Source organism: Diceros bicornis, unplaced genomic scaffold (genome assembly GCF_020826845.1).
Source record: "Diceros bicornis minor isolate mBicDic1 unplaced genomic scaffold, mDicBic1.mat.cur d_74_multi, whole genome shotgun sequence".
Lineage (NCBI taxonomy): Eukaryota > Metazoa > Chordata > Mammalia > Perissodactyla > Rhinocerotidae > Diceros > Diceros bicornis.
Genome location: NW_026690930.1, coordinates 251,959 through 264,867, shown reverse-complemented (window position 1 = coordinate 264,867; position 12,909 = coordinate 251,959). Strand labels below are relative to the sequence as shown.

Below are 12,909 nucleotides of genomic sequence, written 5' to 3'. Positions count from 1 at the left end.
ATTAGCGCCAGTTGTTGGCAGGGGTCCTTCAGTTTCTCCTTATGTAGGTCTCTCCATGGTGCTGAGTATCATCACAATATGGCAGCAGGTTCCCTCCAAAGGAAGTGATCCAAAAGAGCCCATGCAGAAGCCGTAAGTCTTTTATGACCTAGCCTCAGAAGGCCATATTCTCTCTTCATCTGTATTGTGTTGGTCACCCAGACTGATCCTGCCACACAGCGGGAGGGAACTACACAGGATATGAATACCAGGAGACAGAGATCACTGGGAATCCTCTTGGAGTCTGGCCTTCAGTGAAGAAAAGCCTTCAGCACACCCTCATCCTTCTAATCTGATCAATATGGAGTAGCATTCAATAACCCACACGTTAACTCACTCTGGAGAGAAGCCTTCTAAGTGCACTCTATGTGGTAAAACCTTCAACACAAACTCTGACCCTACTGTGTGCCAGAAGATGACCTACTGGGGAGAAACCTAAAGAATGCAATGGCTATAGGAAAGCCTTCGGTGATAGCCCTAGGGAGTCACGTCACAATTTACACTAAGGGAAAACTCTATGAATATCATCAAAATGGAAAACCCTTCAGAGGACCCTCATCCCTTAAGACACACATGAGAAACACACTGCAGAGGAACACCCTGTATATAAGGAATGTGGAATGGCAAACACTGGCACTCTCCCCTCTAGTCTACGCTGCTCTGTGCTTGGGGAGGTTGATGGACTATATCAAAGAGCTCATTTGCCTTAGGCTTCTGTTTGGGTTGGTCAGTGGGGAGCCCAGTTAGGAGATCAGAGGGTTGGAGGAGAGTGACTCCATGCCATGACTATATCCCTGCAGGAGAACTGGGGTCCGGGTGTTACCCTTGAGCTCTTCTCAGCCCCTGTGGTGCAGCTGTCTCCCCTTTCCCCACTATGACCCCAGACTCACTCCCTCCCCTCCCCTTTTCTTCCTTGCTCTTCCAGTGACTGAATATGCAGTATCCCTCTTTGGTTTCCCTACACCCTAGTCCTGTTAACATGAATCATTCTGGCCTAGTGACACATCACTGCACGGAGAGCATAATGAAAAGTCTGTACCATTTCCTACAGGGGCCCCAAATAATCAGGATTCATCACATCACTGACCTCACCTTCCACCACTCTCCTATTTGCTCCATCCACTGTAGCCATACTGGTCTTGCTGTAGCTCCCTCACCCCAGCACAGTTCACTGTCAGGGTCTCTGTACTGCCTAGACTGATATCCCCCAATGTAGCCACATGGCTCACTCTCAGTTCGCTTAGGTCTCTGCTCAAGTGTGCCCTGAACACAGAGGCTTTCATTCTCACTCCAGATAAATAAGCAAGTCTCCAATTCCCACATTTCTTATCATTATTGGGAGATATTCGTCTCAATAGCACGTATCACTTCTCTGTCTCCTACCTTTGAAGTGGTGCAGACTGTATCTCTCTGTATTTACCATATCCACCTGATGCTACAAATATTTAAGGCTAAGGTCTCTTTCTTGATTACAAGCTTCAGAGAAGAATCTCAAATTTTAGTATTTGATGGTATCTACCACACAGTACTTGCTCAATCATCTAAATTAAATAACTATCTGAGGACACAGAACTGTAGTTCTGAAAGCAGCAACAAGAGAGATGTGAAATAGCTAACAGAAGGTTTTCATTAAGAAAAGAGCCCCCTACTATTTTTGTGCCTTATGCCTCAGCTCTGAGAGATACTGTAGACATTAGATCCCAAAAGCCAGTAGCGCGTAATTACCCAGAACTTTTTACGTCTGTGTATTTTAATCCCAAAGATAACTTAGATCTCACTTAATCTATCCACACCAAGGAAACTTTTGAACGCAGTTTAACATTTACTTAAAGCTGACTTTTGACTAAGCAGTCACCTCATATCACAGGGACAGATAATATACTCTTAATTATGAAAAGCAATTTTCTCAGTCATTCATACATAAGAACTTGATTCTGGTACAAGAGATTCCTAGAGTACCTCCTTAAAATCTGTGGTTCTGACCAGTCCATTCACACGGACTGTATTACACTCCCAGGGGTATCCCTCAATACAGGTAGCATTTATTCAGCTATGCTTCCTTTTTTCTCCTTCCTCCACCTGGGACTAAACCACACAAAAACTTCAGCAGAACACTGAATAAACCTCAGGGTAAAGAACTGCAAAGCTAGGATGTCCAACACACTCTCTTTATTAGGGAACTTGCACATCATTGTTGGGGACTATGACCTCTGTAAAAAACCTTCCTCTCCATCATGCCTCTGGATACCATTTGTTCTTCCTTCTTTCCAAACTACATCATTTCTCATCATTATCAAGAGGACAAAACTTAAAGAGCTCTGTGAAAACCTGCCATACAGCCCACTACTTTAGTCCAATAATTTGCCCAATTCTATTTTCTTTCACCTCACTTGCATACCTACATGCCCCATGAATTTGAATATACTCACTTCCTTGACTGTGTATTTAAACCTGGCTATTCCATTATCACCTCTAGGTCATAATATCTTTCTCCAAGTTAATTTATAATTTTAAAACATGGCAAGATACTGAATGACTCCAGGTGAATAGCTTCATATATATGCATATGAATTTACTATGCATACAAATCTCCTGGGAATATTGTTAAAATGAAAATTTTGATTCCATAAATCTGGGACACACAGGGGAACTTTTAGATGACGGAATCATTCTGACAGTACTGTGGCGGAGAATAAATGATTCTATGCATTTGTCAAAGCCCACAAAACTGTGTAGCACAGAGTGTATGTAATACGTGCAAGTTTAAAAAAAATCAACCCATGTGACTGAGTATCCCAGGATGGAATGCAAACTGTGACAAATGAATCTAACATTATTATAAATTTACGATATCACCATACTGAAGGGGGCTGGGGGGCAGAAGCTAACTTGAGTAACTTTGGAAAACGGGTGTTTTGACTAGAAACTGTAAGGCTAAATATAATAGGAACTGTACACTGTACGTAAACACTGTATTCTAGTTGGTAAATTTGTTTCTTCTGTGAGAATAGCCTAGAAATTCTGCACCTGCTTTACCCATATGCTGAGGGTGAAGAGTATGGATGGTAGGTAGAGGATGGTGGGAACCAGGTTTCTCTGTTGGAGATAGAAATTATAAAGGAGCAAGAAAGGAAGGTTAGGATGAATCCTGTAGTTCAGGATTATAGCTGGAGACATCAGTACAAACTCAAGTTTACCTTAATATGTATACAGATGGACAGATACAGAAAGAACTATAGATATGCCGACATACGTGGTTTACTATATACACATATGTCACTAGCTCTGTCTGCTTTGTCTGCTGAGAGGGCCTAGAAGTAGTGACACCTGAGTAGCAATGAGCATACCCCGCACCCAAATCTGCTTTCTAATACCCTTTTCTCCAATAAAAGGAACCAGAGCTCTTTGGAGAAATGAGTGACTCGAGGGCAAAAGAATGGGAATGTGTCAAAAGGACACGGAAGCCAACTCGAAAGAAAGCTCACAATGGGCAAGGCTAGAACAATTTGAGCAACAAAATAAATTTACTGGATTATAGCCCAAAATATAAAATACATATACATAAGTCCATGCTTATATAAATGAATGAGTGACTAAAGGGGGGGGAAATGACTTCTCTACAGAAGAATTCCATTATAATATATGCAGACACTCCCTCCCAGCAGGAGATGAACTTAATTCCCACTCCCTCCACCCCCTTGAGAGTGAGCCAGACACAGTCACTTGCTTCCGAAGAATACAGCACGGAAAGGGAAAAACAAACAGTAACTTTACAGTGGAGAAACCTGGCAAATACTACCTTGGCCAAGTGATGGACGTTATCATCAACAGTAATGTCACGTGGATATTATGCTCCCCATACGATGTGACTGGAAGAACACTTCATCTCTGTGATATTTGTGCTAAAAACTGATAACCCTAGTTGATCCTAACAAAAATATCAGACTAATCCAAACTGGGGGACATTCTACCCGACACCTAGCCAGTACTTCTGATGACTGTTAAGGAAATCAAACAAAGGCTAAGAAACTCTCACAGAACAGAGAACACTGGAGAGAGCTGACAATTAAACATAACATGGTACCCCGGGTTGAATCCTGGAATAGAAAGAGAGCATTAATGGAAAAGTCAATGAAATCCAAGTGAAGTTTGAAATTTATTTTTTTTTTGGTGAGAAAGATTAGCCCTGAGCTAACATCTGCTGCCAATCCTCCTCTTTTTGCTGAGGAAGACTGGCCCTGGGCTAACATCTGTGCCCATCTTCCTCCATTTTCTGTGGGACACTTGCCACAGCACGGCTTGATAAGTGGTGCATACGTCTGCGCCCAGGATCCGAACCTGCGAACCCTGGGCCACGGAAGGACAGCATGTGAACTTAACCACTACACCACCAGGCTGGCCCCAATAGCTTTTTTTTTTTTTTTTTTTTTAATGGTTATAAATCTGGTTTCTCCTTCTAGAGAATGGGACTCATAATACTGTGAACATCACAGGAGTTTTGTGAGGATGAACTGTGATACATTCACATAATGCACCATGTACTGTGCACCATGCCTGGCTCAGTCAGAGTTAAGAGCTCAATGATTATTGGTGGCATTATTGTTTCTAGAGCAATGAAATGTACCCAGCCTCTTGATGGCAGGGCCTATGACACTGTTCTTTGGGAGTTCCCAAAAAATAAAAACGATGTATAACAACATCAGTAACAAAAAAAGCGGCAAGGTGCTGAATGAACCGCTTCATATATATGCGTATGAATTTCATATGAATACGAATTACTGGAGAATCTTGTTAAAATGAAGATTCTGATTCAGAAGGTCTGGGGTAGGGGCCAAGGTTTTACATTTTGAACAAGCTCCCAAGTGACGCCAATGCTGCTGGTCCAAGGACCGAAATTGGGGTTGCAACTTTTCTATTTCTGCATGTTTTTAAATTTTCCTTAAAAAAATACAAAAAAGTTTTCTCCATCTATTCTTTATCTCTTCATCACAAAAAATACTCTTATTTTTAAACCCAACTATATCATATGTAACCCACCAGTCGTCAAGATCTTAAATAAGCAACTATTTCAACAGTACAGTCTTCCCCGCTTATACGCAGTTTTGCCTTCCACAGTTTCAGTTACCTGCAGTCAACTGTGGTCTGAAAATGTTAAATAGAAAATTCCCAACTTCGTAAGTTTTAAATTTCGTGCTGTTCTGAGTAGCATGATGAAATCTTGCTCCATCCCACCTGGGACGTGAATCATCCCTTTGACCAGCGTATCCACGCTGCATAAGCTACCTGCCCATTAGTCACTTAGTAGCTATCTCAGTTATCAGATTGACTATCGCAGTATCACAGTGCTTGTGTTCTAACAACCATGGACATCATCTGCTTATGACATCCGACCATCAACATCATCATGGCTCAAAGATCCTCCTCATGTATTGTCAGAAGGTCAATATTAACCTAGCGCTACATCACAATGCCTAAATCATTCACCTCACTTCATCTCAACATGTAGGCATTGTATCATCTCACGTCCTCACAAGAGGAAGGGTGAGTACGGTACAATAAGGTATCTTGAGAGAGAGAGAGAGACCACATTCACAGAACTATTTTTACAGTATATGGTTATAACGGTTCTATTTTATTATTGTTGTTGTTAATCTCTTACTGTGCCTAATTTATAAATTAGACTTTATCACAGGTATGAATGCATAGGAAAGAATATAGTATATACAGGGTTCTGTATTATCCGCAGTTTCAGGCATCCACTTGGGGTCTTGTAACACATCCCCCGTGGATAAGGGGAGGCTACTGTATAAAAAAGGGGTAACTACACATTAATGTTTGCCCCCACATTATCTCATACCTATGTAGATAAAAGTAATGTCTTGCAAAGTCAAGTCATATACAATTCTCTTAGCCTTATCAGTTAAAAAAGCCTAAATACTTTACAGTAACCTAGATTAACCACAATCCTAGGAAATTGTGTGAAAATTTTAATTTGGTAAATTCTATTTGGAAACAGAGTATCCTATTACTAAGGCTTCTGCTTAACGATTTATTGAGTTTTCAAAGGATAAGAAGCGATCTTAGATGATCTTAGATTTAGTAGCATATACAGGATATTTGAGAGAAAAAACAGGAAAAGATGAAGAAAGCACATACTGAACTGAGAAATAGGGAATAACAAAAAATGAGATGTAAAAGAGTCATACTTTCCTGCAATTAATGACATCACAGAAAATTTTAAAAACCAGTTTCCTTAACTCAATGATTTCTAGCCATTCTGGCTTTGTGATTTCACACTTTCCCATCCTCCTTAAAATGTTTCTTAACACAAACTTTGGAAATTTAAAAAATGACATTTTTTTTAAAACTCTGAGATAACTGCAAAATAAGCTCAGCAAACACCATTTTAACTGGTATTGACTTTAAAAAGTGTTCAAATTTATTTAGTGAAAGAAACTAACTGATTTTGATGGCAAGAAATCTTTCTGGTATGTGTATACATAAACACAATGTTTCCAAACACAGTATACCATAGTAGAATTCAACAGGACACTAACAGATCCATGGTGCAAACTGCGCCCTGTGTTCAAATTAACTCTGAATCGGTTTTCCTTAAATGTCACAGGTCATTGAGGCTCCAGGGCTTCTCAAAGCCTCTAAAAAGCCTTTAAACTCTGAATTTCTAAAAAGGAGGTTTTCATTGAGAACATTTCCAGTGATCATAGTCCCTATTCACTGCCTACCCACAACACTTTACAAGCTGAGATCCAAAGATTCTTGAACCATAAAATGATAATTAAAATATTTTCTATAAGCCAAGGAAATTGAAGTGTTACAGGTCAACAAAGCTCCATTGCCAGCTAGAGATTAATTCTAAATGGTTGAGACCATTACAGCACATCACTAACAACCTGCCTCACCCTGTAAGAATTTTTCAAGAGCATAATAGATAGAGACTAATTAAAGTGATTCAAATAAATTCTCAAATTTACATGGACAAACATATTATTAAAAATTTAATCTACAGGCAAGCAGAAAAATTCTTCTGAGTATTAAGCATGTATCAATCATCCAAAAATGAGCAAAATATGACAATATATTTCTGGTCTTTACCCATAAATCTAGTCCTGGAGTAAATCATCATTCAAGATAATTAAAAAAAAAAAATATCTACCCAGGATTTGAAAAATTTGGTTGCAAATAACAACACATCCACACAGTGAGGAAGTGATGCTCTGAAATCTTCCAATAGTATCTTCAGAAAGCTTAACTTCAGTTACATAATAAACTTTGTGCTGAGCTGAAACTGATGTACAGGTGCATCCTGACCCAGATTTCTTAGTAAATAAGTTTCAAAACTGTCCGTTATAGCACAGCCCAAGAGACATTTTCCTATGTATTCTTCTTCCCTTCAGTCAATGGTTATAGAGAGCTTTCTACATGGAAAGAATCAAAAAACCATTTTTTTAGTAGAAAGCTAATTATACCAACCAAAAATGCTAAATGACTTCTTAAGTCTATTTCATTTCATAAACTTCATTTTCATAAAGAAAAAAAGAAACGCTAAAGCAAAAATACATTTAAAAATTCTAGCCAATAAAAATCAAATTTTACTTTAAAAACTATTTACAGTGTACGTTAATTTTAAAAGTAGAGCATATTTCTCCTCTCATCACTCTATACTAACATTCATAGTTACTGAAACTTTTGTTGTTTGCAACAAAATCCCTATGTCTATAAAGTTCACCTCCTCACTCTTTTAACTAACTAGGCACAATCTCCCTTCTCTGTACTGCCTTGTTATAAAAGCTTTGGGGAGGGGGTCTCAGGGTTAGTAACAATGACAGTAGAGCAAAGGAAAAGGATAGCATAACAGCCGTAAGGAAGAAAATGAAAGCAAAATAGAAGCAGGTCTTCCTCCTCCTGATAAACAAACACCAAGGCAGTTGAAAGAATTAGATAACTCGACAATCATACTTCTCAGAAGCACATACCTTGTATGGTAGAAATGATGACTCAGAATAATTACAGAATATGCTTTGCAATTATTTTAAATGAGTATGCATTATAAAAGACTCCTGTAAGTAAATCTGCTTTCACAGGGTTTAACTTTTTTCAACTATACCATCTAATTTGACTTACTACTCACCTTTGCTTTAGATATGGCAGTAAAATATATAAAAGATTACTCGAACAGGTAAGCGGTCAGAATACAACAGCACGCGATCTCTCCGCATACTCAACAAGAGGATTTACTCTCAAGAGGCTTACTTCCTATTTTCCAGGTAGTTTTGTTCCTGTGTCTCCTCTAGGTATTTCTACCTATCAACCATTTCATTGCTCACTAATGAATAAGACAATGCGGGACAACGTGACTCTCCTATTCACTTACTATAGTCAATATACCTGTAGAGATCTGAATCAAAACTGAGATTCAAAAGTCTTCTAATTTACCTCTCAACTCTGGTGATTCATAAAGTTTTAGATAACAGAGTTTGACTAGAATCACCAGAAACTCTGTTATCTAAAATTTTATTACACATTGTAAAAGTGATAGGATGAAACTTCAAAATCATTTAGTTCAACTCTTAATTACTTTACAGTTGAGAAATCATTCAGAGAACTAGTTAGATGATGTCAACTCAGGTTTTGTAACTCCAGACCAACACTTGTTCTGCTAAATCATGCTGCTTTCCGTGTAACTACTCCTTCTTCTCTATGATGTTCTTGTTATCCAAACAGTGCACCTGTGAAAGCTGATAAACTCAAGTATTCCTAGAATGACCAGAAAATCCCAAGTCTCAGGTCAAATACATATACCACTGCTTCATTTTCTACCCCAACATTTTTTCTGAAACCCTCCTAACTGCCAAAACTTTCCTGTTTCTTGTCCATCACTTTTCTCTATCACTATAATTAATGTTTTAGTTATCTAGTACCCTATGTTACATAAAACATAATGCTAATCATAATAAGCAAATATTGAGTGCTCATTATATCAGGAACTATATTAAGACCTTTAGATGTAGCATCTCACTTAATCCTCAACTTCAAATACGATAAATAATACCGTAATCCCCATTTCAAAACTCCAAAAATCAAAGCCTCAGAAGTTAATTTTTTCTTTTTCTCTCTCTCTCTTTTTTTTTTTTTTTTGCTGAGGAAGATTGGCCCTGAGCTAAGACGTGTTGCCAATCTTCCTCTTTTGGCTTGAGGAAAATTCACCCTGAGCTAACATCTGTGCCAGTCTTCCTCTATTTTGTATGTGGGTCGCCGCCACAGCATGGCCACCAATGAGTGATGTAGGTCGGTGCCCAGGAACTGAACCCGGGCCACTGAAGCAGAGCACACCAAACTTAACCACTAGGCCATGGGGCTGGACCCAGAGGTTAAATAATTTGTCCTAATTCACAGAGCTAACCAGAAGTAGAACCGGGATAAGTAATCAGGCAGTCTCACTCCAATGTCCATATTCCTGATCTCTACATACAATGAGTATATATAACTACATGGACTTTATTATTAATATGCAGATAACTCAAAATTTGGGGGCTACAGAAGAATTTAAAGAGTCTTTGTATTTGAAGAGGCTTCTTTCACATTAAAATAGCTTAATATGGCTTAATCCCATAAACTATATCTTCCTTAAAAAGACATGGCCCAAGTAAGAACTCTTAACTCACTCATATATAATTAAAACTCAAATTAAAGAAAATAGGAGGAAAAAAGAGTTGCAACAATACTTTAACAAATATCCAGATCAGCACTGTCCAAAAGAACTTTTTGTAGTGATAGTAATGTTTTCTATCTGCACCGTCCATCATGGTAGCCACTAGCCACATGGGACTATTCAGTATTTGAAATGTGTCTAGTGTGACTGAGTAACTGAATTTTGAATATTGTGTAATTTTAATTAATTTACATTTAAACAGCCACATGTGGCTAGTGGCTACTATATTGGACAGCACAGGTAGAAGATAAAATGCCAGAAAAAGATGAGGAAAGAAATTCTTATTGCCCTTATTTAGAGAGTGCACTAACAGTCAAATCAATTTAAATCTCTTTTCCTACTTGTTCTAGCTTCAGTTATTAACCCAAACAATATATACCTCCAAGGAGATTTAAGTAATCCAAACTTCTATACTTAAATTCTTCTTTGTGTATCTCAAAGGAAAAAAATAATTAAAACCTGTATTATCAACAAAGCTCCTTATATTAGAAACTTTTTACTGTTTGGATACCTAAGAGGAAGAATTTGAACCTGAAAACTGCCATCTACTAAGAAAACTAAAAAGAGTCACACAAGTTTTCCATTCTCTTCATAATAAATACTTGATAATAAAGTGCTTACCTTGATTCTCCACTACTGTTTCTAACACTTTCTTCATCACTGTGTCCATTCATTGTAAATATCAAGAAGTTTTAAAATAAAATATAAATCTTCCCAGTTTAAAAGATGAATATAAATACTGACTCCTCCTTGAATACCAAAAATTCACAGACGAATTTTCTTCAACATTCACAGGTTTCCTGGGACCCTTTTTGATTCACCTAAAGAAAACATATTAAGAAAATAAGAAAACTTCCTGTAGAGAAAAAGATAAGTCTATTTAGAACTTATACAAATCTACCTAGGCCAATCAGAAATACCTAGGCTTCCATTAACTACATTCCTGACTACTTACTAGAATTTATAGCACACCAGTGCTTATTTTTGACAGAAGAAATCAGAATATCTGCTGAGTGATAAAACTTTTAGACTAACTGCAGCTGTGTAGCGATACATATATACACATTATGGATAACTAGCTAACTAAAGAAAAATGGTAATATATAACATATATATACCTTCCAAGAATAGAAAACGGAGTCTTATTAGATACTTTGTCAAACCAAGTAAGGGGGGAAAAGGTTACCTTTAATCAAACACTAATTCATATCACCAAGAACTTCATACACTTGAATGAGGCAAAGTTTGGAAAATGCTCACATAAGAACAGAAGAATAAAAGGGTATCATACAATCTTCGCAAAAACTGTACAGGTCAAAATAAATGTGTACTTTCACAGGTAAGCCGACAGTGGAATGATAAAATTTAAATAATATTTATCCTGGTTGGACTTGCGGAGATTCCATTAAAAAAAAAAAAAGGTAATGGAATATACACTATGATTTTTTAAGTAACGGGTTTGGGGCAGAAATCACGGACCAAGACACAGCATTCCCACCTTTCAAGATTTCAGCACAACACTGGAGAGTCACCTACAAGCCATCCGCGAATAAACAAAGAGATCTCTGGCAGGGGAGGGAGAGGAAGAAGCGGGGGAAGGAGACGTCAGATCCTTCCCCAGCCAGAAAGGACCCAGATAGCCGACTGAGAGCAGAGCTGTCCTCCGACCTCAGCAAAGAGAATTCAGTCCTACGATGATCTCCATTCCACAAAAAAGAGGAGGAAAACAGGCTGTTGCCAACTTAATCACAGCAAACTCTACATCTAGATCGAGATTTTAATTCTCCAGAGACTAAGGTCCAGTAGACTCTTTGCAAGAACTGGTTATCCAAAAAGTAACTCTTCCACGCAACATTTATTCCTCATGTTAAAGATTAATTCCAACCCGTCAAAGAGCTTTACTGTTCAACAAGTCTTAAAAATCTAGGGACTCTAACAAACCGCCTCTTTCCCGAAAGTCTCTCTGCGTTGAGAAAGTTCACTCCTCTTCGTTCTTTCCTTTCCACCTTCCTTTCGCTCCTCAAAACGGCTTTCTCTGGACATTCTAACTTCCTTTTCCCCCTCATCTGCCTTCTCCGAGTCAGTCCTCTTTCTGAGGCCCTGCTCACAGCCCTGAGTTCTGCAGCTCCAGGCGCACGCAGCTCTCTCCAGCCTTTCCCGCGTCTCAACAATGAAGTCAAACCTCCCCAACCCTCCTCCCCTGTGCCCGGTCCTCGAACAGCTGCTCTGCTCCTGCTGAGTTTCCGAAGCGGGGCTCGAAAGGAGGCTGGAAGCCTTCCTCCTCCCTCCTCCGTCCATCGCAGCTTCGCTCCAGTCAGTCTCCCGGCCGGACGCACACTCCCACCCCCGTCCCTCCCAGGGCCTCCCTCCCGGTCCCCGAGTCTCTCTTCCCGCCTCACACTTCCCGCCGCCCCGCTCCGCGCCCTCCCGGGCTCGCCTGGGCCGCCGCCCCTCCCCCTCGCCGCCGCCCCCCACGTGCCGGGAGGCCGGGTCGCGGCGCGGGCGACGCGCCGGCCAAGCGCTCGCCGCTCGCGCTCCGCGGCTCTGCCCTCGCGGCCCCGCCGCGCCCACGCCGAGGAGGCCCGGGCTCCGCCGCCCGCCGGCGCTAGGACGCGCTCGCGGAGCCCCCCGCGCGCCACTCACGCGCCCCCCGCGCGCCCAGCCCGGCCGCCGCCGCCGCCGCCCTCGCAGAGCCGCCCCGGCCTTCGCCCGGCGCCCCCGCCCTCCGCCCGGCCGGCTCCCGGCCTCCCCGCCACGTCCTGACCCGCCCGCCGCCCCCTTTCTTACCGGCGGCCGTGCAGGCTTCGCGGGGGCGGAGGGAGCCCAGTCAGGTCTCCGCCGCCGGGTGAGTCCTCGGGCTCCGGGCGTCTCGGGGGAAGCAGGAGTCCGTGAGGGGGAGGGGGAGGGGAAGCCCCGGCCCGCGGCTCCCACGCGCGACCCCCTGCGGAGCGGATCCAACAATCTATTCATGATGGAAGCACCAACGGCGAGGGCAGCCAGAGCTAGAAGGAACGAGCCGTCGTCGTCGCTGCAGCCACGCGCGCGCTCCCGCTCCCGCCACTTATCGGCTCCCGGCAGCCGCCGTTTCCGTCGTAGCCGCCGCCTCCTGCGCGACGTAAGCTCCCTGCTCACTCCCCTTC

The 12,909-nt window shown here is 41.2% G+C and overlaps 1 long non-coding RNA gene across 4 annotated transcripts in view; it reads right to left on the bottom strand.

The window, feature by feature from the left end:
* LOC131402337 (uncharacterized) overlaps nt 1-12,571 on the bottom strand; it is a 40,444-nt gene extending 27,873 nt beyond the window's left edge. For all 4 annotated transcript variants that reach the window (XR_009218562.1, XR_009218564.1, XR_009218561.1 and 1 more), the window contains exons 1-2: nt 12,557-12,571; nt 10,391-10,590 (exon numbers count right to left, since the gene is read on the bottom strand). This is a non-coding gene — a long non-coding RNA (uncharacterized LOC131402337). The remainder of the gene's footprint in view (nt 1-10,390; nt 10,591-12,556) is intronic.
* Between the last annotated feature and the right edge of the window lie 338 nt (nt 12,572-12,909).